This window comes from Hemicordylus capensis, chromosome 5 (assembly GCF_027244095.1).
Source record: "Hemicordylus capensis ecotype Gifberg chromosome 5, rHemCap1.1.pri, whole genome shotgun sequence".
NCBI lineage: Eukaryota > Metazoa > Chordata > Lepidosauria > Squamata > Cordylidae > Hemicordylus > Hemicordylus capensis.
In genome coordinates this window covers 158,961,814-158,977,069 of record NC_069661.1, presented here as the reverse complement: position 1 = coordinate 158,977,069, position 15,256 = coordinate 158,961,814, and the positions used below count along the sequence as shown (strand labels likewise).

The 15,256-nt window shown below is 42.0% G+C and overlaps 1 long non-coding RNA gene across 1 annotated transcript in view; it reads right to left on the bottom strand.

Annotated features, from left to right (window-relative positions):
• LOC128325842 (uncharacterized) overlaps positions 1-8,846 on the bottom strand; it is a 58,212-nt gene extending 49,366 nt beyond the window's left edge. Inside the window, exons 1-2 of the long non-coding RNA XR_008307674.1 lie at positions 8,757-8,846; positions 6,471-6,641 (exon numbers count right to left, since the gene is read on the bottom strand). This is a non-coding gene — a long non-coding RNA (uncharacterized LOC128325842). The remainder of the gene's footprint in view (positions 1-6,470; positions 6,642-8,756) is intronic.
• Between the last annotated feature and the right edge of the window lie 6,410 nt (positions 8,847-15,256).

Here is a 15,256-nt window from a genome sequence, read left to right as displayed (position 1 = left end):
TACTAATGTCAACATGAAGAAAGAGGAGAGGTAACGGATCAGTCAAGATAATAAGTACAGTGTATGTTAACAGATACTAGTACATATATACAGTATGTAATGCTACACAATATGCTCTTGAATTCAAGTTCTTAAGGTCTACCATTAGCAGATTTTCATATGGGTAGAGTGTCTGAAGTGCCTACAGTAGGTGAAAAAAGCCAAATATGTCACAGCAAGTATCATAGCTCACATTTTAGTTAGGGGGGCGGGGTATGAAAATAACCCATATTGCTTTTTATCTGACCTGGCATTAAATTGAAGTTTTCAAACTGAGCTTTGGCAAGTTTACTTTTAATTATTATTTCACCTTTTGATCTCTATAAAACTTGTGCATAATAGAGGCTACCAAAAATATGTCTACATTATTATTTGCACACTCAACTATTGCTTAGGAAAGTAACCCCCCTTGCTGTTCATATTGGCTGCTCTAGTGACTTCCCAGCCTGATAACTGTTCTTTGAATGAGGCTGTGGAAATGAAGTGTCCTGCAAGATGGATGATCTTCTTTTCCTGCTTACACTAGCAGCTGTTCCTTTGTGTCTCTCTGGGATGTACTGTGAACCCAGCTCCAGGGTATGTACAGCATAGATTTGCAGTGTCGTTATCCTAGAGTTTCTTCACTCTTTAATAGAGCAGAACCAAAATGTAACCAAACTTCATTGAGTAGTACAATAACATAGAGGCTGTTAAACATATCAGAAATTCATTAGACTGCCCAACAATATGCTGCTGCAAACACTGAAATGCATAAAGGAACACTGGCAAATAAATACATTTTAATGCCATGATTGGAAAATTTATTTTAATCATTTCTCCTTTTTGCATTATTTCCCTCTCAGAAGCTCTTTGTAGAACTCTAGATTTAAACTCTTTAATTATAAAAACCAAACAGTAATAAATAGTCCAGTCAGCAGAACAGCTGGGACTCTGATAAAATCGGCAGGTTTATGGAGAGAAAACATTCATAGGTAATACAGTAATTCACTGACATAATTTTGAACATCTGGGGCTGTTTATGGCAATTTGAGTATCTGGGACTAAATAAGGTTTGTCTTTTTCAAAGGCCAGTGTTAAGAGAATAGATATACAAACATATAGTTTCCAATGATGCACAGTTCTATTGAATCTCCATTGTCAAATGACTTAACAATGGAGATTCAATAGGGCTGTGCATCATTGGAAAAACTGGAATTGGATCAGATCAGAACCAAACTGAGTGCATTGGTTTGCTGATGCACCAAGGAGTGCTCTTGTCAAATTGATCCAATAACACAGTATGCTATCAGATTAAGTAGATGCATCATCTGATGATATTTTATTCGATTATTTATCACTGTCAATGATGTTTGCCTGTCAACAGTGTGGTGGACTATGCACCTGTCTTTTCACTTGAAGACCAGATTTCCTGGCGCTTCACATCCTGGCATTTGCTCTATACTGCTCTGGGGAAGAAAGCAACTTTACAATATTCCATCTTGTTCCCTGATGCATTTTGGAGAAAAAATGGCCACCCCACTACCCAAGTAAATACAGGGGCAACCATTGCTTCCTAGTAAAACATGGTGCAAAGGGCACAACATTACGGCATTAGTTCTTTCCCTGGAATATTTTAGGCTGGCTGCTGGGGAGGAAAACAAAGTTTTAAAATGTCACTGCTTCTTGAAATTAAAAGATGAAAAGCCCCTATACTGCTGCGAGTTGAACTGACCCAATCTGAATTGTATTGATTCACCCATGCCCATCCGTACTTCATATTCTCAGCAGTGCCCTGTTGGAAGAGAGGTGCCATTTTACCACTGTGCCCTGATCCATTGATGCAACGTTCCTCTGAAACAATGCTGTCAGAAGACTGGGCATTGTGGAAATTAAAATGACATGTCTCTTTCAGCTATAGCAGTGCCAGTACGCTGGAACAATCTTGGCAGTGGTGGCAGGCACAAAGGGAGCCATGTTAGCCCCTTTGGGGAAAGTGCTAGCAAGACACATTTCATGACTCCATGCTTCCTGACTTTTAAACAGTCTGTGCAGTGGACTACCATTAGTGTAGATTGGGCAGTATTTTCCTGCTACCAGAAACATTTCTGTTTGTAATGTAGGGATCAGGAGTTCAGATGCATGTATACAATTACTCAATCTGCATGATGGCTTACCATGTGGTTGATGGCAACCTCCACATGTTTAGATTAGCAGACTCTACTGAGCAAATGTAAAATATGCATAGACTCAAGTCATTAGTGCTCTGAATTTATTATTTGGCCTGTGTATAAAAGTTATTTGTATGGTTTGTTCTGTGGCTATCCATTTTGTGAATCAAAAAATATGTAAACATATTGTTATAAAACCACTAGACATTCTTTTCCCTCATACTTAATGTCCCACATCATGTTTTACAAGCAAGCTATCAATCAAACTATAAATACAGAAATTTTAAAGTATCCTCTGAGATATTTCAATTTGGAATATAGCATTGCAAATTCATTAAAATAAAACTCATGTTCTGATTGAAAGACATTTTAATAGATCTGTATTTGTTACTTTAAAAAAGTGAAACCCTTAAGAAAAGTCAGAACAAAATTAAGAATACATAAAAACAACCAATAGAATGGAATATTTCAAAATGGTGCAGTCTGGTAGCTCCTTGAAAAGAGGGTAGTACCTCATAGTCAGCTACAGAACATCTATTAAAGCAGGTTTTTTAAAGGCCAGAATGGCTTCAAAAGTGCTGTCAAATAATGAAGTCATTCACACAAGCAAAAACTGGGTAGGAGAAACGGCTGTCCTCACAAGCAGCCTAACCCAGGCTAGGGCAGCCTTGCTTGGGTTAGGCTGTTCATGCTCAGCGCCAGGATCGAAGCAGATCACGGTGCTTCCATGGTGCTTCACATGCCTTTTGAAACCATCCTTTTACCAAGGTTGTGTGACTGCTCGGGCTGTTTGCCACACCCGTTTCATGGGGATATCCCCACAATGCACACTGGGGGATAAATGCAGGCTGGGACAGATCGTGCAGGCTGGGACAGATCGTGCAGGACACATCCACAGTGTGAATCATGTGGGCGCATGTTCCACACTTCCCACCACTGTTCCAGGATTGTTGGGGGGTATGTATGTTTAGTACAGCCTTCCCCCCGCCACCTGCCCCACCTCCAGTCATGTTCATAGACTTCAGGCTTGGGAGCTGTGTGCGCTCCCAGTTTTTAGTTGTGTGGGTACAAACAAATAGGAAGGAGAAGGGAAAAGTGGTTGTGTGGAAGCAAGGTAGGAGGAAAAGCTGGGTAGGATAGCACAGTCTTACCCATAAGAACATAAGAACAGCCCTGCTGGATCAGGCCCAAGGCCCATCTAGTCCAGCATCCTGTTTCTCACAGTGGCCCACCAGATGCTGCTGGAAGCCACGGGCAGGAGTTGAGGGCGTGCCCTCTCTCCTGCCATTACTCCCCTGCAACTGGTTCTCAGAGCCATTCTGTCTTTTGACACTGGAGGTGGCCCACAGCCCTCCGACTAGTAGCCATTTATGTACCTCTCCTCCATGAAGTTATCCAAACTCCTCTTAAAGCCATCCAGGTTGTTGGCTGTCACTACGTCCTGTGGCAGAGTTCCACAAGTGGATCACGCGCTGTGTGAAAAAGTACTTCCGTTTGTTGGTCCTAGACCTCCTGGAAATCAATTTCATGGAGTGACCCCTGGTTCTAGTGTTGTATGAGAGGGAAAAGAATTTCTCTCTCTCTCCAAATTCTCCACACCATGCATGATTTTATAGACCTCTATCAGGTCTCCCCACAGTCGTCTTTTTTCTAAGCTAAAAAGCCCCAGGTGTTGTAGTCTTGCCTCATAAGAAAGGTGCTCTAGGCCCCTGATCATCATGGTTGCCCTCTTCTGCACCTTTTCCAGTTCAACAATGTCCTTTTTAAGATGTGGTGACCAGAATCTTACCCAGTACTCCAAGTGTGGTCACACCATAGTTTTGTATAAGGGCATTATAATATTAGCCGTTTTATTTTCAGTCCCCTTTCTAATGATCCCTAGCATTGAATTTGCCTTTTTCACAGCTGTTGCACATTGAGTTGACACCTTCAACGAGCTGTCCACCACGACCCCAAGATCCCTCTCCTGGTCAGTCACCAACAGCTCGGATCCCATCAGCATATACTTGAAGTTGGGGTTTTTCGTCCCAATGTGCATCACTTTACACTTGCTAACATTGAACTGCATTTGCCATTTTGTCACCCACTCCACCAGTTTGGAGAGATCCTTTTGGAGCTCCTCACAATCTGTTTTGGATTTCACTACCCGGAAGAGTTTGGTATCATCTGCAAATTTGGTCACCTCGCTACTTACCCCTGCTTCTAGATCATTTATGAATAAATTAAAAAGCACCGTTCCCAGTACAGATCCCTGGGGGATCCCACTTTTTACTTCCCTCCATTGTGAAAACTCTCCATTTATCCCTACCCTCTGTTTCCTGTCTTTCAGTCAGTTAGCAATCCACACATGTACCTGTCCACTTATCCCATGACTGCTAAGTTTCCTCAGGAGTCTTTGATGAGGAACTCTGTCAAAAGCTTTTTGAAAGTCCAGGTAGACTATGTCAACAGGATCACCTTGATCCACACACTCGTTGACACCCTCAAAGAAGTCCAAAAGGTTGGTGAGGCAAGATTCACCTTTGCGGAAGCCATATTGGTTCACTCCCAGCAGGGCCTGTTCTTCTATGTGCTTTACAATTTTATCCTTGAGGATGCTTTCCGTCAATTTTCCTGGAACAGACGTTAGGCTAACAGGCCTGTAATTTCACGGATCGCCCCTGGGTCCCTTTTTGAAAATCAGTGTTACATTTGCTACTCTCCAGTCCTCTGGTACAGAGCCCGATTTCAGGGATAAGTTGAAAATTTTAGCAAGGAGGTCGGCAATTTCACGTTTGAGTTCTTTGAGGACTCTTGGATGGATGCCATCTGGCCCTGGCGATTTGTTAGCTTTCAGTTTTTCCAGACAGTTTAGTACATCATCTCTTGTCACTTCTATCTGACTTAGCTCTCTAGCCTCCATCCCTAAAAAGCCTGGTTCAGGAACAGGTATATGCTCAGTATCCTCTGCCATGAAGAAAGATGCAAAGAACTCATTCAGCTTCTCTGCAACCTCCATATCCTCCTCAATAATCCCTTTTACTCCGTCATTGTCTATTGGCCCAACCGCCTCCCTGGCAGGTTTCCTGCTTCTGATGTACTTCAAGAAGTTTTTGTTATTCCCCTTGATACTTTTGGCTAAATGTTCCTCTCAAACTCTCTTTTTGCCTCCCTTATTGTCACCTTGCATTTCTTTTGCCAGAGTTTGTGTTCCTTTCTATTCTCTTTGTTTGGACAGGCCTTCCAATTTTGGAAGGAAGTCTTCTCCCCTTTTATGGCTTCTTTGATGGTACCTGTGAGCCATGCTGGCATCCTCCTGGACTTAGTGGTACCTTTCCTCCTTTTGGGTATACAATCTAACTGGGCTTCTAGTATTGTGGTTTTGAGTAAACTCTATGCACTCTGGAGCGAAGTGACTCTCCTGATTTCCCCCCTCAGCTTTCTTTTCACCATACTTCTCATTTTGGAGAAGTTTCCTCTTCTGAAATTCAAAATGTCAGTGTTAGACATCCTTGGTGATTCTCTCCCCGCATGTATGCTGAATTTGATGACACTGTCGTCACTGTTCCCTAAAGGGTTGATGACACTGCTGTCACACACCAGTTCCTGGGTGTCACTCAGAATTAGGTCCAAGGTCGCCTTCTCTCTGGTCAGTTCCATGACCAAGTCACCGTGCGGTCAACATGTGGGTCACAAACCCATCTCTCTATACCTCTAATGATCGAATCACCCACTACAAGGAGACCCCCACCCCTCAGAGGAGTATCCCCCGTGCGAGAGGTTATGGGCTCATCATTCACGGAAAGGGTCCCTTCTAAAGGAGCATTTCCCTCTTCCTCATACTGATGTCCTCCTTGCCCAAGACCTTCCTTCTCCCTGACAGCAGAGGAGCTACCAGCCCTGGAGTGGGATGCCTCTATCACATCCCTGAAGGTCTTGTCCACATGCCTCTTTGTCTCTCTGAACTTCTCCAGATCTGTCACCTTGGTCTCAAGAGAACGGATTTGTTCCCTGACGGCCAGGAGCTCCTTGCACCGAGCACACACACATGACTTCTGCCCATGGGGCAAATAGACATACATGTGGCACTCTGTGCAATACACTGGGAAGTGCCCCTTCCCCTGCTGACTTTCTATCTTCATACTGTCTTGTTGGCTGTTTACAGTATTTAGGGATAGTTTATTGTAAGTAGTTTATTATCTGTTTATTTGAAGGATAGGTCTCAGCTGTAATGGTCTGCTATTTAACTGTCCAGACAGCCTTTCCCAAGAATATGAGGGATACGAGGGAGGAATATGTACTTACGTTCTCTTCTCCACCAGGCTCCTTGTGATCCAAACTCCCCCGCACACTTCCCGTTAAAATCCTGCAAAACTTCTACGTCCTGTTTGCTATCCCTGTTCTCTATGCTCTGTTCGCTAAGGTCTCAGGCCTTCACCTATTTTGTAGAGTAGTCTTCCAACTGACACACAGGATCTGAGTCAAAGGAAAGGAAAGTAATGTGGGGCCTCTCCCAGCACTAGCTGACTCCACCCCCTCCAAGCAGGCACTAAGTAAACACTGGAATTTGGAACCCTATCAACTCCTGGCCCCAGAGGCGTAACTAGGGAAAACGGCGCCCGGGGCAAGCACTGAAATTGCGCCCCCCCACGCTGCAGGCCCCCTGCCACCCCTGGAAATATGTAAATGTGTCACAGCCATAGTCAAATGTGGGTTGTGGGCTGCATCCGTGCAAGTATACTGGGACAGGAAAAAGGAAACATGAGGCTACAAGGCTCTTTAGAAATATATATTTTAAAGAAATGTCTTGCACACCAACAGCCTAAGTTTGCAGTCCTCATGGCCAGAAAATAAATGCTTTTAAACATAGTAATAGGTTTTGTGTCCCAAAATGGAAAAGACAAGACAGGTATTCAGAGGTGTAACTAGGGAAAATGGCGCCTAGGGCAAGCACTGAAATTGCACCACTGTCCAAGCAGGAATGATGGGACTTGTAGTCAGCAATATCTGGAAATCCCCGTTAAAAGGAACACTGTACCATCTAGACATGGTTGTTGATCAAAACCTGAAAACATGAGCCATCTCTGTAAAAGACTTAGAACAACAGTCAGGAGTTATGCGAGGATTCCAAGTGTCATTTTCTCTGTCTCCTCTCATTCTTTAAAAAACATGACTTTGTCCTAGAGGATCACCTGCCCAAATAGCCACTAGCAAAATAGGGGAAGAAGAAGGTGGTGGGGTGTGTGTGTGTCTATAAACCAGTGAATGATTCCTGCCAGCCTTTGTCTTATGATGACTGTTGGCTCATGATGGGGTATATGTGCATTCACCACACTAGTGCTTACTTTGACACCAAGAGGGAGGCGATACATTAGTTTGCCACACTAGACAGAGGAATTTGCAACAGGAGCAGATAGCCAAGTTCTGCCAGGGCCAAAACCAGCCCCTGCCAAACTAAGAAATCATTGTAATTTGCCCCTTCCTGGCACAAGCAGTGTGCTGTTCTTTTATTATTGACTCTAACTCTCAGATATCCCAGTCATGGATGGAAAATTCAGGGTCAATTTACAAGAGACACATTTTCTACATGGAAGTTTCTTCTGTGCAGGTGCTGTGCAGAAACCCATGTGTAGTGATCAATACATATGTAACTATTCCGCCAGGGGCATAGCAAGGTTGGAATGGGTCCAGAGACAGGATTTCAAAATGGGCCCTCAGACCCTCAAAGTCCAGGGCCTCCACACACCCCAGGCCCCCAAGGATTTAAGTCTGATATTTCAAAATAAGTATGCTACCTGGAAATACATTTCACTGAATACACGCATGCACACTTCACAGTATATAGTGATATACATTGAGTACTAGATATTTGTGCTACTTTTAATGCCTAGAACACACTAGCAATGCTAATTATTAAAATGGACCCCTTGCTGCAGATTAGCAAATGATACTTTCAACCATGCAGGGTGAGCCTATGTTTGTTTTCTCAGAATTCTGAACAAATTCAGTAAAGTTTGATTCCAGGAGTCTTTTCACACCAGGCTTTTAAAGCCCTTTAACACACATCTCCTCTGGAATAGAGGTGCTGCATTCACATGTTGGCCAGATTTACCCTGAAGTCCCTGCAAGTTATTGGGGAGCAGTTCACACACAAGAAAAATAAAATAAAATAAAATAAAATAAAATAAAATAAAATAAAATAAAATAAAATAAAATAAAATAAAAAATAAAATAAAATAAAATAAAATAAAATCAAAGCAAATCAAATCAAATCACAACACATGCTTCACAGTTCTCACTCAGACCTTCTGGGTTGCAAAACAACTTGAACATAAGTGCATTTATGAATGAATGAATGAAAATAAATAAAATATACTTGTTCCAGAAGTGTTTGTAATTTTCTGACATGAAACAAGCCACTTATAGGCCTTTTTAGATAGTTTTTGCTTTTAAAGCCAGCACATTTTCCCGTCTGTTTTAAATTAAATATTCAGAGACTTCTCAGTCTCGCCCCACCCCCCCATATCAAAGCCCTATGGCAAGCAGATCCCTATATTTGGGGGTAACCACAAAAAGGAATTCACAGCCTACCTAGCAATAGCTGTTCTGGATGGTCTGGTCTGGGCAGAGGGTCTGCTGCCTCCTTCCTTCCTTCCTTGCTTGGGGCCTACTCGAGTTCAGGCTTCAGGGAGGCCTACTCGGAGGCCTCTCTGGAAGCCCCGCCCACCTGCCAATCAGCTGAGAGGCAGGGAGAGAAGAGCTCTGCAGTTTCCAGGCCTTGCCGATCCTAGGCCTCTTTGCCGATCAGCCGGAGCTGGAGGCAAGTGGCTGAGGGGCCCTGGGGCTGGGCAGGTGGGCAATCGGGTGGGGGTGGCAGGGACTGGTATGGCGCCCCCACCTCAATGGTGCCCGGGGCACGTGCCCCCCCTGCCCCCCCATTACGCCTATGCCTGGCCCTGGTAAACCTGGGAAATCCTAACCTTAACCCTAACCCACACCCACACTCAGACAGAGAGAGAGAGACAGCCCCTGCAAATCTCCCCTCATTCTGTTAGTTAGCTACCCAGCTTTCATACCCAGCATTTAACTAATTGTAATTGTAATTTGACTAGTGTACTACCTAGCTTTTCCTCCTACCTTGCTGCCACACAATCATTTCTCCCTTCTCCTACCTAATTGTTTGCTCCCACACAATGGAAAATTGGGAGCACACACAGCTCTCAAATCTGTGTAGGATACTTGTCCTATCTAGCTTTCAGTTGTGTGAATGACCTCAATATAGTTTTAAAAAATAGGTGATAGGCATTTGTACTTTTTTTTTTCATGAGAAAACAATACATTCAAATTAAGTAGAACAAAAGGTGCAGAAGTCAGGAAAAGCTCTCATTGCTCCCATATATTTTGATATGTAGGGACTCATTCCTTATAAATATCCACTCTTATTAAAATCTGTGCCATCAAATGAATTCATTTTGCAGATTTTTCTTTTCTCATTCCTATCTTTCCCTTGAATAAAGTTGTCAGATGTCCTTTCTGAATAAGGGACTTTCACGTCTTTGTGAATCATTCTGGCACCACTGATCTCCAAGTCCACTAGCTTCCAGTAATTATAATTTAAATAATAGATTTTAAAGAGAAATGCCACTTGCTTGATCATTATTGGAGAAAATGATTTTCCTATAAGAAAAAAAAATGCATGTAATTGTGGGTGGCGAGAAGGGATGAGTGGTTCTATTCTTGTCTTCATTTCATATTAACATGTACTGGGATTTGGTAGTGCTTGAGTAGGATATTGAAGTGGCACAGGACTCGTGACACATGATATGGTTGCTCACTGCTGTCAGCCTGGATTCAGATATATGCATGATGAATCGGTAATATGAGTAAGTTATGTCATCACAAAATTAACGTTGTTTGATTTAACGTTTGTACTCATATATAAACATATATGGACACACATCTTTGCCATAAACATTGCTGAATCTGGGCTAATAAAAAACAATTAGAAACCTATAATAAAACACTGACTTTTTAAAGTGAAACATTAACAAAACTTCAGCTCCATTCTGATAACCACACCTGGTCCAATAATAGAAACCAGTTCAATCCATGACCTACATTTTTAAAAATCATATCAGGTCTGAAGAAACATAGCAGCCCAATAGGTTCCAATCCAATGAAATTGGATTGAGCCCAATCCGATAGGACTGGATTAGAAAGTGGGAGGGTTGCTTTATGGCAACATGGTGGGCAGTCCTCCTTAAAACAACTGCTGCCTTGAGCAGCAGTGTTATTTATATACATATATAACCTTTCTTCTACCTGGACAATAAGGTTCCTGGAAATACACAACATCATGAAGTTGAAACATTTCTGTGGTTTATTACTGGGGAAAATGGTCACCTCATGGGGAAAAAACCCAAACCTGACCTTGATCTCAACATTCTGAAGGGTCCAAAGGACCCCCAACCAATATTTGTGGGATCGAGTTGTACCAGAACCTAATATTTGCAATTGTGCACAGCCCTACCCAGTACATCAGATTGATTTAATGCATGCTGATTGATTGGATTGATTCAATGAAGGCTTCTTCATATGTATCATCAAACCAATGCACTTGATTGAAACTAGACCAGAACTGATCCACTCCTGATTATTTTGGCAATGCAGACCTACTGATTACACAACATTTGTTCATATTAAAAAGTGGAAGATCTTGCTACAAGATGATACACAGTCTCAATATTTCAAATCTTTAGAAAAAGAGAGTCCAAACGCTAGGATGATAGCATCAGGAATGTTTTTATGAAACCTAGGTACTCGTAGTAGCCCAATGGAAGGCTCCAGCAAAGGGCAGAAGTAGTGGGAATCACTCAAAGGTTTTCTTCCTCTGATAGAATGAAGCTCCTCCAGAAGACTTCCTCTGGAAGAAAAGTGCTTTCTCTTCTTTTAGCAGTAAAGTCCTAACAGAATCTCCTTCTATAAGAGCTTCTGGATGCCAACCAGTGTTCCTTCTAACAGGGATTCCCACATGTTGTTGACTACAACTCCCATAATCCCCAAGGAAAGGCTACTGCAGTTAGGGATGCTGGGAGTTGTGGTCAACAGCATCTGGGAATCCTTGTTAGAGGGAACTTTGATGCCAGCTACTGATCTGGTATAGGAAAGGCCGTGTCTAGACATTTTATTGGGTATATCTGTCACAATAATTCTGCATGTCTAAACAAGTGGATAGAAGATATATGTAAGTGAACTGAAGTACCTGTTCTCACGCTTGTTTAGAATGATCTAAACTGTGCCCGTTCATCTTCCCACATGGAGAACATTTGCATAAATTCTTGCTCCAGTTGGACCAACCTTCATGGAACTTATGAGTGTTCCACTTTCAGCCTAAGTGGTCAGTGTCCCATCCTAAGCAGTTATTTGGGGCACAGTGGTTTTATAACTCACCCATTAGCTTATTGGCTGACATCCAGCCTAATGCCTATGTGGAATAATCTTTCATATATGCAACAGGTTGAGGCATATTTTTGGGAGACACAAGCTGCTGCAAGAGGAAGGGGGTAGTGTTCCCTCTAACAGAGATTCCCAGGTTTCATTGACCACAACTCCCATAATTCCCAAACAAAAGCCATTACAGCTAGGAATTGTGGGAGTTGTAGTCAAGAACATCTGGGAATTCTTATTAGAAGGAAGACTGGAAGGGAGATCAGCAAAAATGACTGCTGAACATGTGAAATTTTAAACTGCACATGTAATGTTCATCTGGATGTTGGACAGGATTTTTATTTATTTTTAAATTTTATTTCTGTTCTTAAAATTAAACCATACACAGGCAATCTCTCTCTGTCTCTCACTCACACAAGACTCAAAGACAGCTGAAGATTGGAATCAACAGGAAAGATCAGCAAAGGAGAAGAAAGAGACAATGCCAGCCCATAGCATTTTGCTAGTTAAAGCATAGCACCAGGGACACACGCTCTCTTCCCTCCCTTTTCTCTTGTTTCTTTCTAAAGTTTCTTTCTTCTTCCAAATTTCTCACTCTTCCTCACAGAAAAAGAAGGATGGGAATGAAAAAAAGTAGTGTGTCATTTCACCTATTGGCCATCCATGGGCTTTAAGCAGCGGCACTCTTACCCCTGGACTTCTGGGACAAAGTCCAGGGCCTCCACACAACCTGGAGGCCCCCAAATCCTCTTTAATCTGTCCTGGGTGGTGTGGTCACTGCTGGCCCACACTGCACTGGGCAGCCAAGTGTGATTATGACCTGTGTCAGGTGCTTTAGAGACAGAGAGGGGAGTGGGAAAAGAAATATGTGGGATGGAAATATGTTAAGTTGTGTGTTGGAATGTTTCTGCTAATGCATACTTGCATAAATATACCTGTTTTATATTCTTCAATTCTTTTGAGTCCAGTTGCTGCTTGTGCCCTCAAGAATGCATGTGTTCAAAATACTGCCTGTGTCACGGTATATGTGTGCATAAGGGGATGATGTTTAACTTGCAGCCTGGGGGGCTCCAGCATGAGGAGGGGCTCCAAAGGCCTTTAGGTCCAGGCTCCAAAATTGCCTAGGTGCACCTCTGGCTTTAAGTGGGACCTAAACCTGCCACCTTCACCCAGAGGTGCAGGTAATTTTGGAGCCTGGACCTAAAGGCCTTTGGAGCCCCTCCTCATGCTGGAGCCCCCCAGGCTGCAAGTTAAGCATCATTTTTTAACACGTAGGTTCTTGAGAGCACAAACCACACCACTCAGGACAGACTAAAGAGGACCCAAGGGGATGTGGAGGCCCTGGAACTCGGCCCCAAATTCCAGGGGTAAGAGTGCCTCAGACTTCACTCCATTTCAAGGCAGAGCCAGACCTGGAAACAGAAAACAACCCTTCATTAGAAAGAAACCTCAAATCAGGTAGACTCAACAGCTTTATTAAAGAATATGTTAAGCTGGCCTTCCAAAGGCTGTCGTACAACATGAAGATAGTGGCTAACATTCAGATGAAGGAGGCACCAGTGCTATGAGAGACGTGATGGTACTTCTGAAGAGTTCAACTAGCTCAGCTCCACTGCTGATGTCATTGTGCAGCCCTCAGGTTTATATTTTAAGGTAGCACAGAGTGTGTTTGTGGAAAGGGGAGCTCAACAATATTCCCCCTCCCCCCCCCCCCCAAAAAAAACCATGCAGAGGCATATCTAGGGAAAATAGCACCTAGGGCAAGCACTGAAATTGTGCCCCCTGTCCTAATATCTGACACCCATCTTTCAGATAACTTTACTATAATATCAGCTCAAAAATACAAGTCAATCTTGTTAATCTTTTAATATTTCAAAAACTATTTAGCAGTGGACATAGCCAGACCAAAAAATGCTAGAAAACTACAAATTTCAGTATGCTGGGGCTCTTGAAATACCCAAATACTATGTGGAGGTGTACTTGGAAAACTAAACAGAAATGCCTATCTAATTCTCTACTATGCATTGTAGCATCACTATTACATAAGTTTTAAAAATAAATGGAGAATTTGACTTTTCCCAGATACTCTGAAAATTATTAAAGGATATGCAGAGTAAACTGTGTCACTGCTTGGAACATATTCTCGTATTTCAGAAAGACAGTTAAAATGAGAGAAAGAGAGCAAGAAACTCCCTGGGAACCTTAATATTAGGATTTCACACTGATTCAAAGACAAACTCACCATTAATAGCCATATTATTAATAAGACATCATATTTATCTCACTTATCACAAGAAGCAAAGTAAGAGCAAATGAATACAATCCTTGCTCATAAGTTTCAGCTCAGTATTCACAAGCCCTGATTCTCTGTACATAGTGCCAAACTCAATATGTGTACAGTGACACACACACACACACACACACACACACACATATATATATATATATATATATATATATATATATATATATATATATATATACACCTGTAGCCCCTTTGGGGGGCTTCCTAAAGGCTGTAGGGGGTGTCTGCAAAGGTTCCTGCTGGCCTCTTAATTCACCGCTGCAGTCCATCCCGGGCTGAGGGCCTCGCAGGGACCATTTGAGCATGTGTGGTGGCCATTTTTAAAAATAATTCTTTTTTAAAAAAAAATGGCTGCCAAAACCAAAATGGCCACCATGCATGCTCAAATGGCCTCAAATGGCATGGCATGGCATGGCCTTGGGCCTCACAGAGGCCATTTGAGCATGCACGGTGGCCATTTTGTTTTCAGCGACCATTTTTTATATTAAAAAAATCATTTTTAAAAATGGCAGCCCCCCTTCAAGTGGTGCCCGGGGCATGTGACCTGCCTGCCCCATCATAGATATGCCCCTGAACACATGCAAGCACCAGTGCAGTCTAAGTCGGGAACCAACGTAGCACCAGTTCTTCTCCCATAGGACTGGTATGTCATTAGTCTGGACTCAACCACTGTCTTTATACTAATTATCTGTCGGAAAAGCATTTATTCTTTAAAATTATGCACAATAAATAGAAACTCTCAACCGAGTTAAAAAAAATAATCCCCTATGAACTACATTGATTTGGCAACACACACACAAATATATTATTTAAGATAAATTAAACAGAATTATTTTCCTGTGGAAAAGTACACTGTATGACATTTGTATGGATGCCAAATTATTTTTACTCTGTTCATTATCACAATGGATGCTAAAGGGCATTTACTGTATCAAGAGTAATCACAATGAAATTCAATTTAAACTGAGTTAATAAAAACGGGATACAAATGTTTTGGATGAAACTGACATGCTAAAATAATCAAAATATAGGGGAAATGTGTTTTTATTTAATGAAATATTGAATCAATGGCAAAACTGTCATTGATATTAAAGGAGCTAGATTATACTCACAGTAGTAAATTTGAATATCCAAATACAGACATTCCTTAGAGACTCTTTAAGCAGTATGCATACCAAATTATTTTTTTCTGATTCTCTAAATTAATATAATATTGCAAATAGCACAATGAGAAGAAAAGAGGGTGTGCCTGATTTCATTCCAATATTATTTCCCCCCTTTTCTGCAAAATATATATTGTATAAACATTCAAATGCTGTAACTGTATAAATCTCATTAA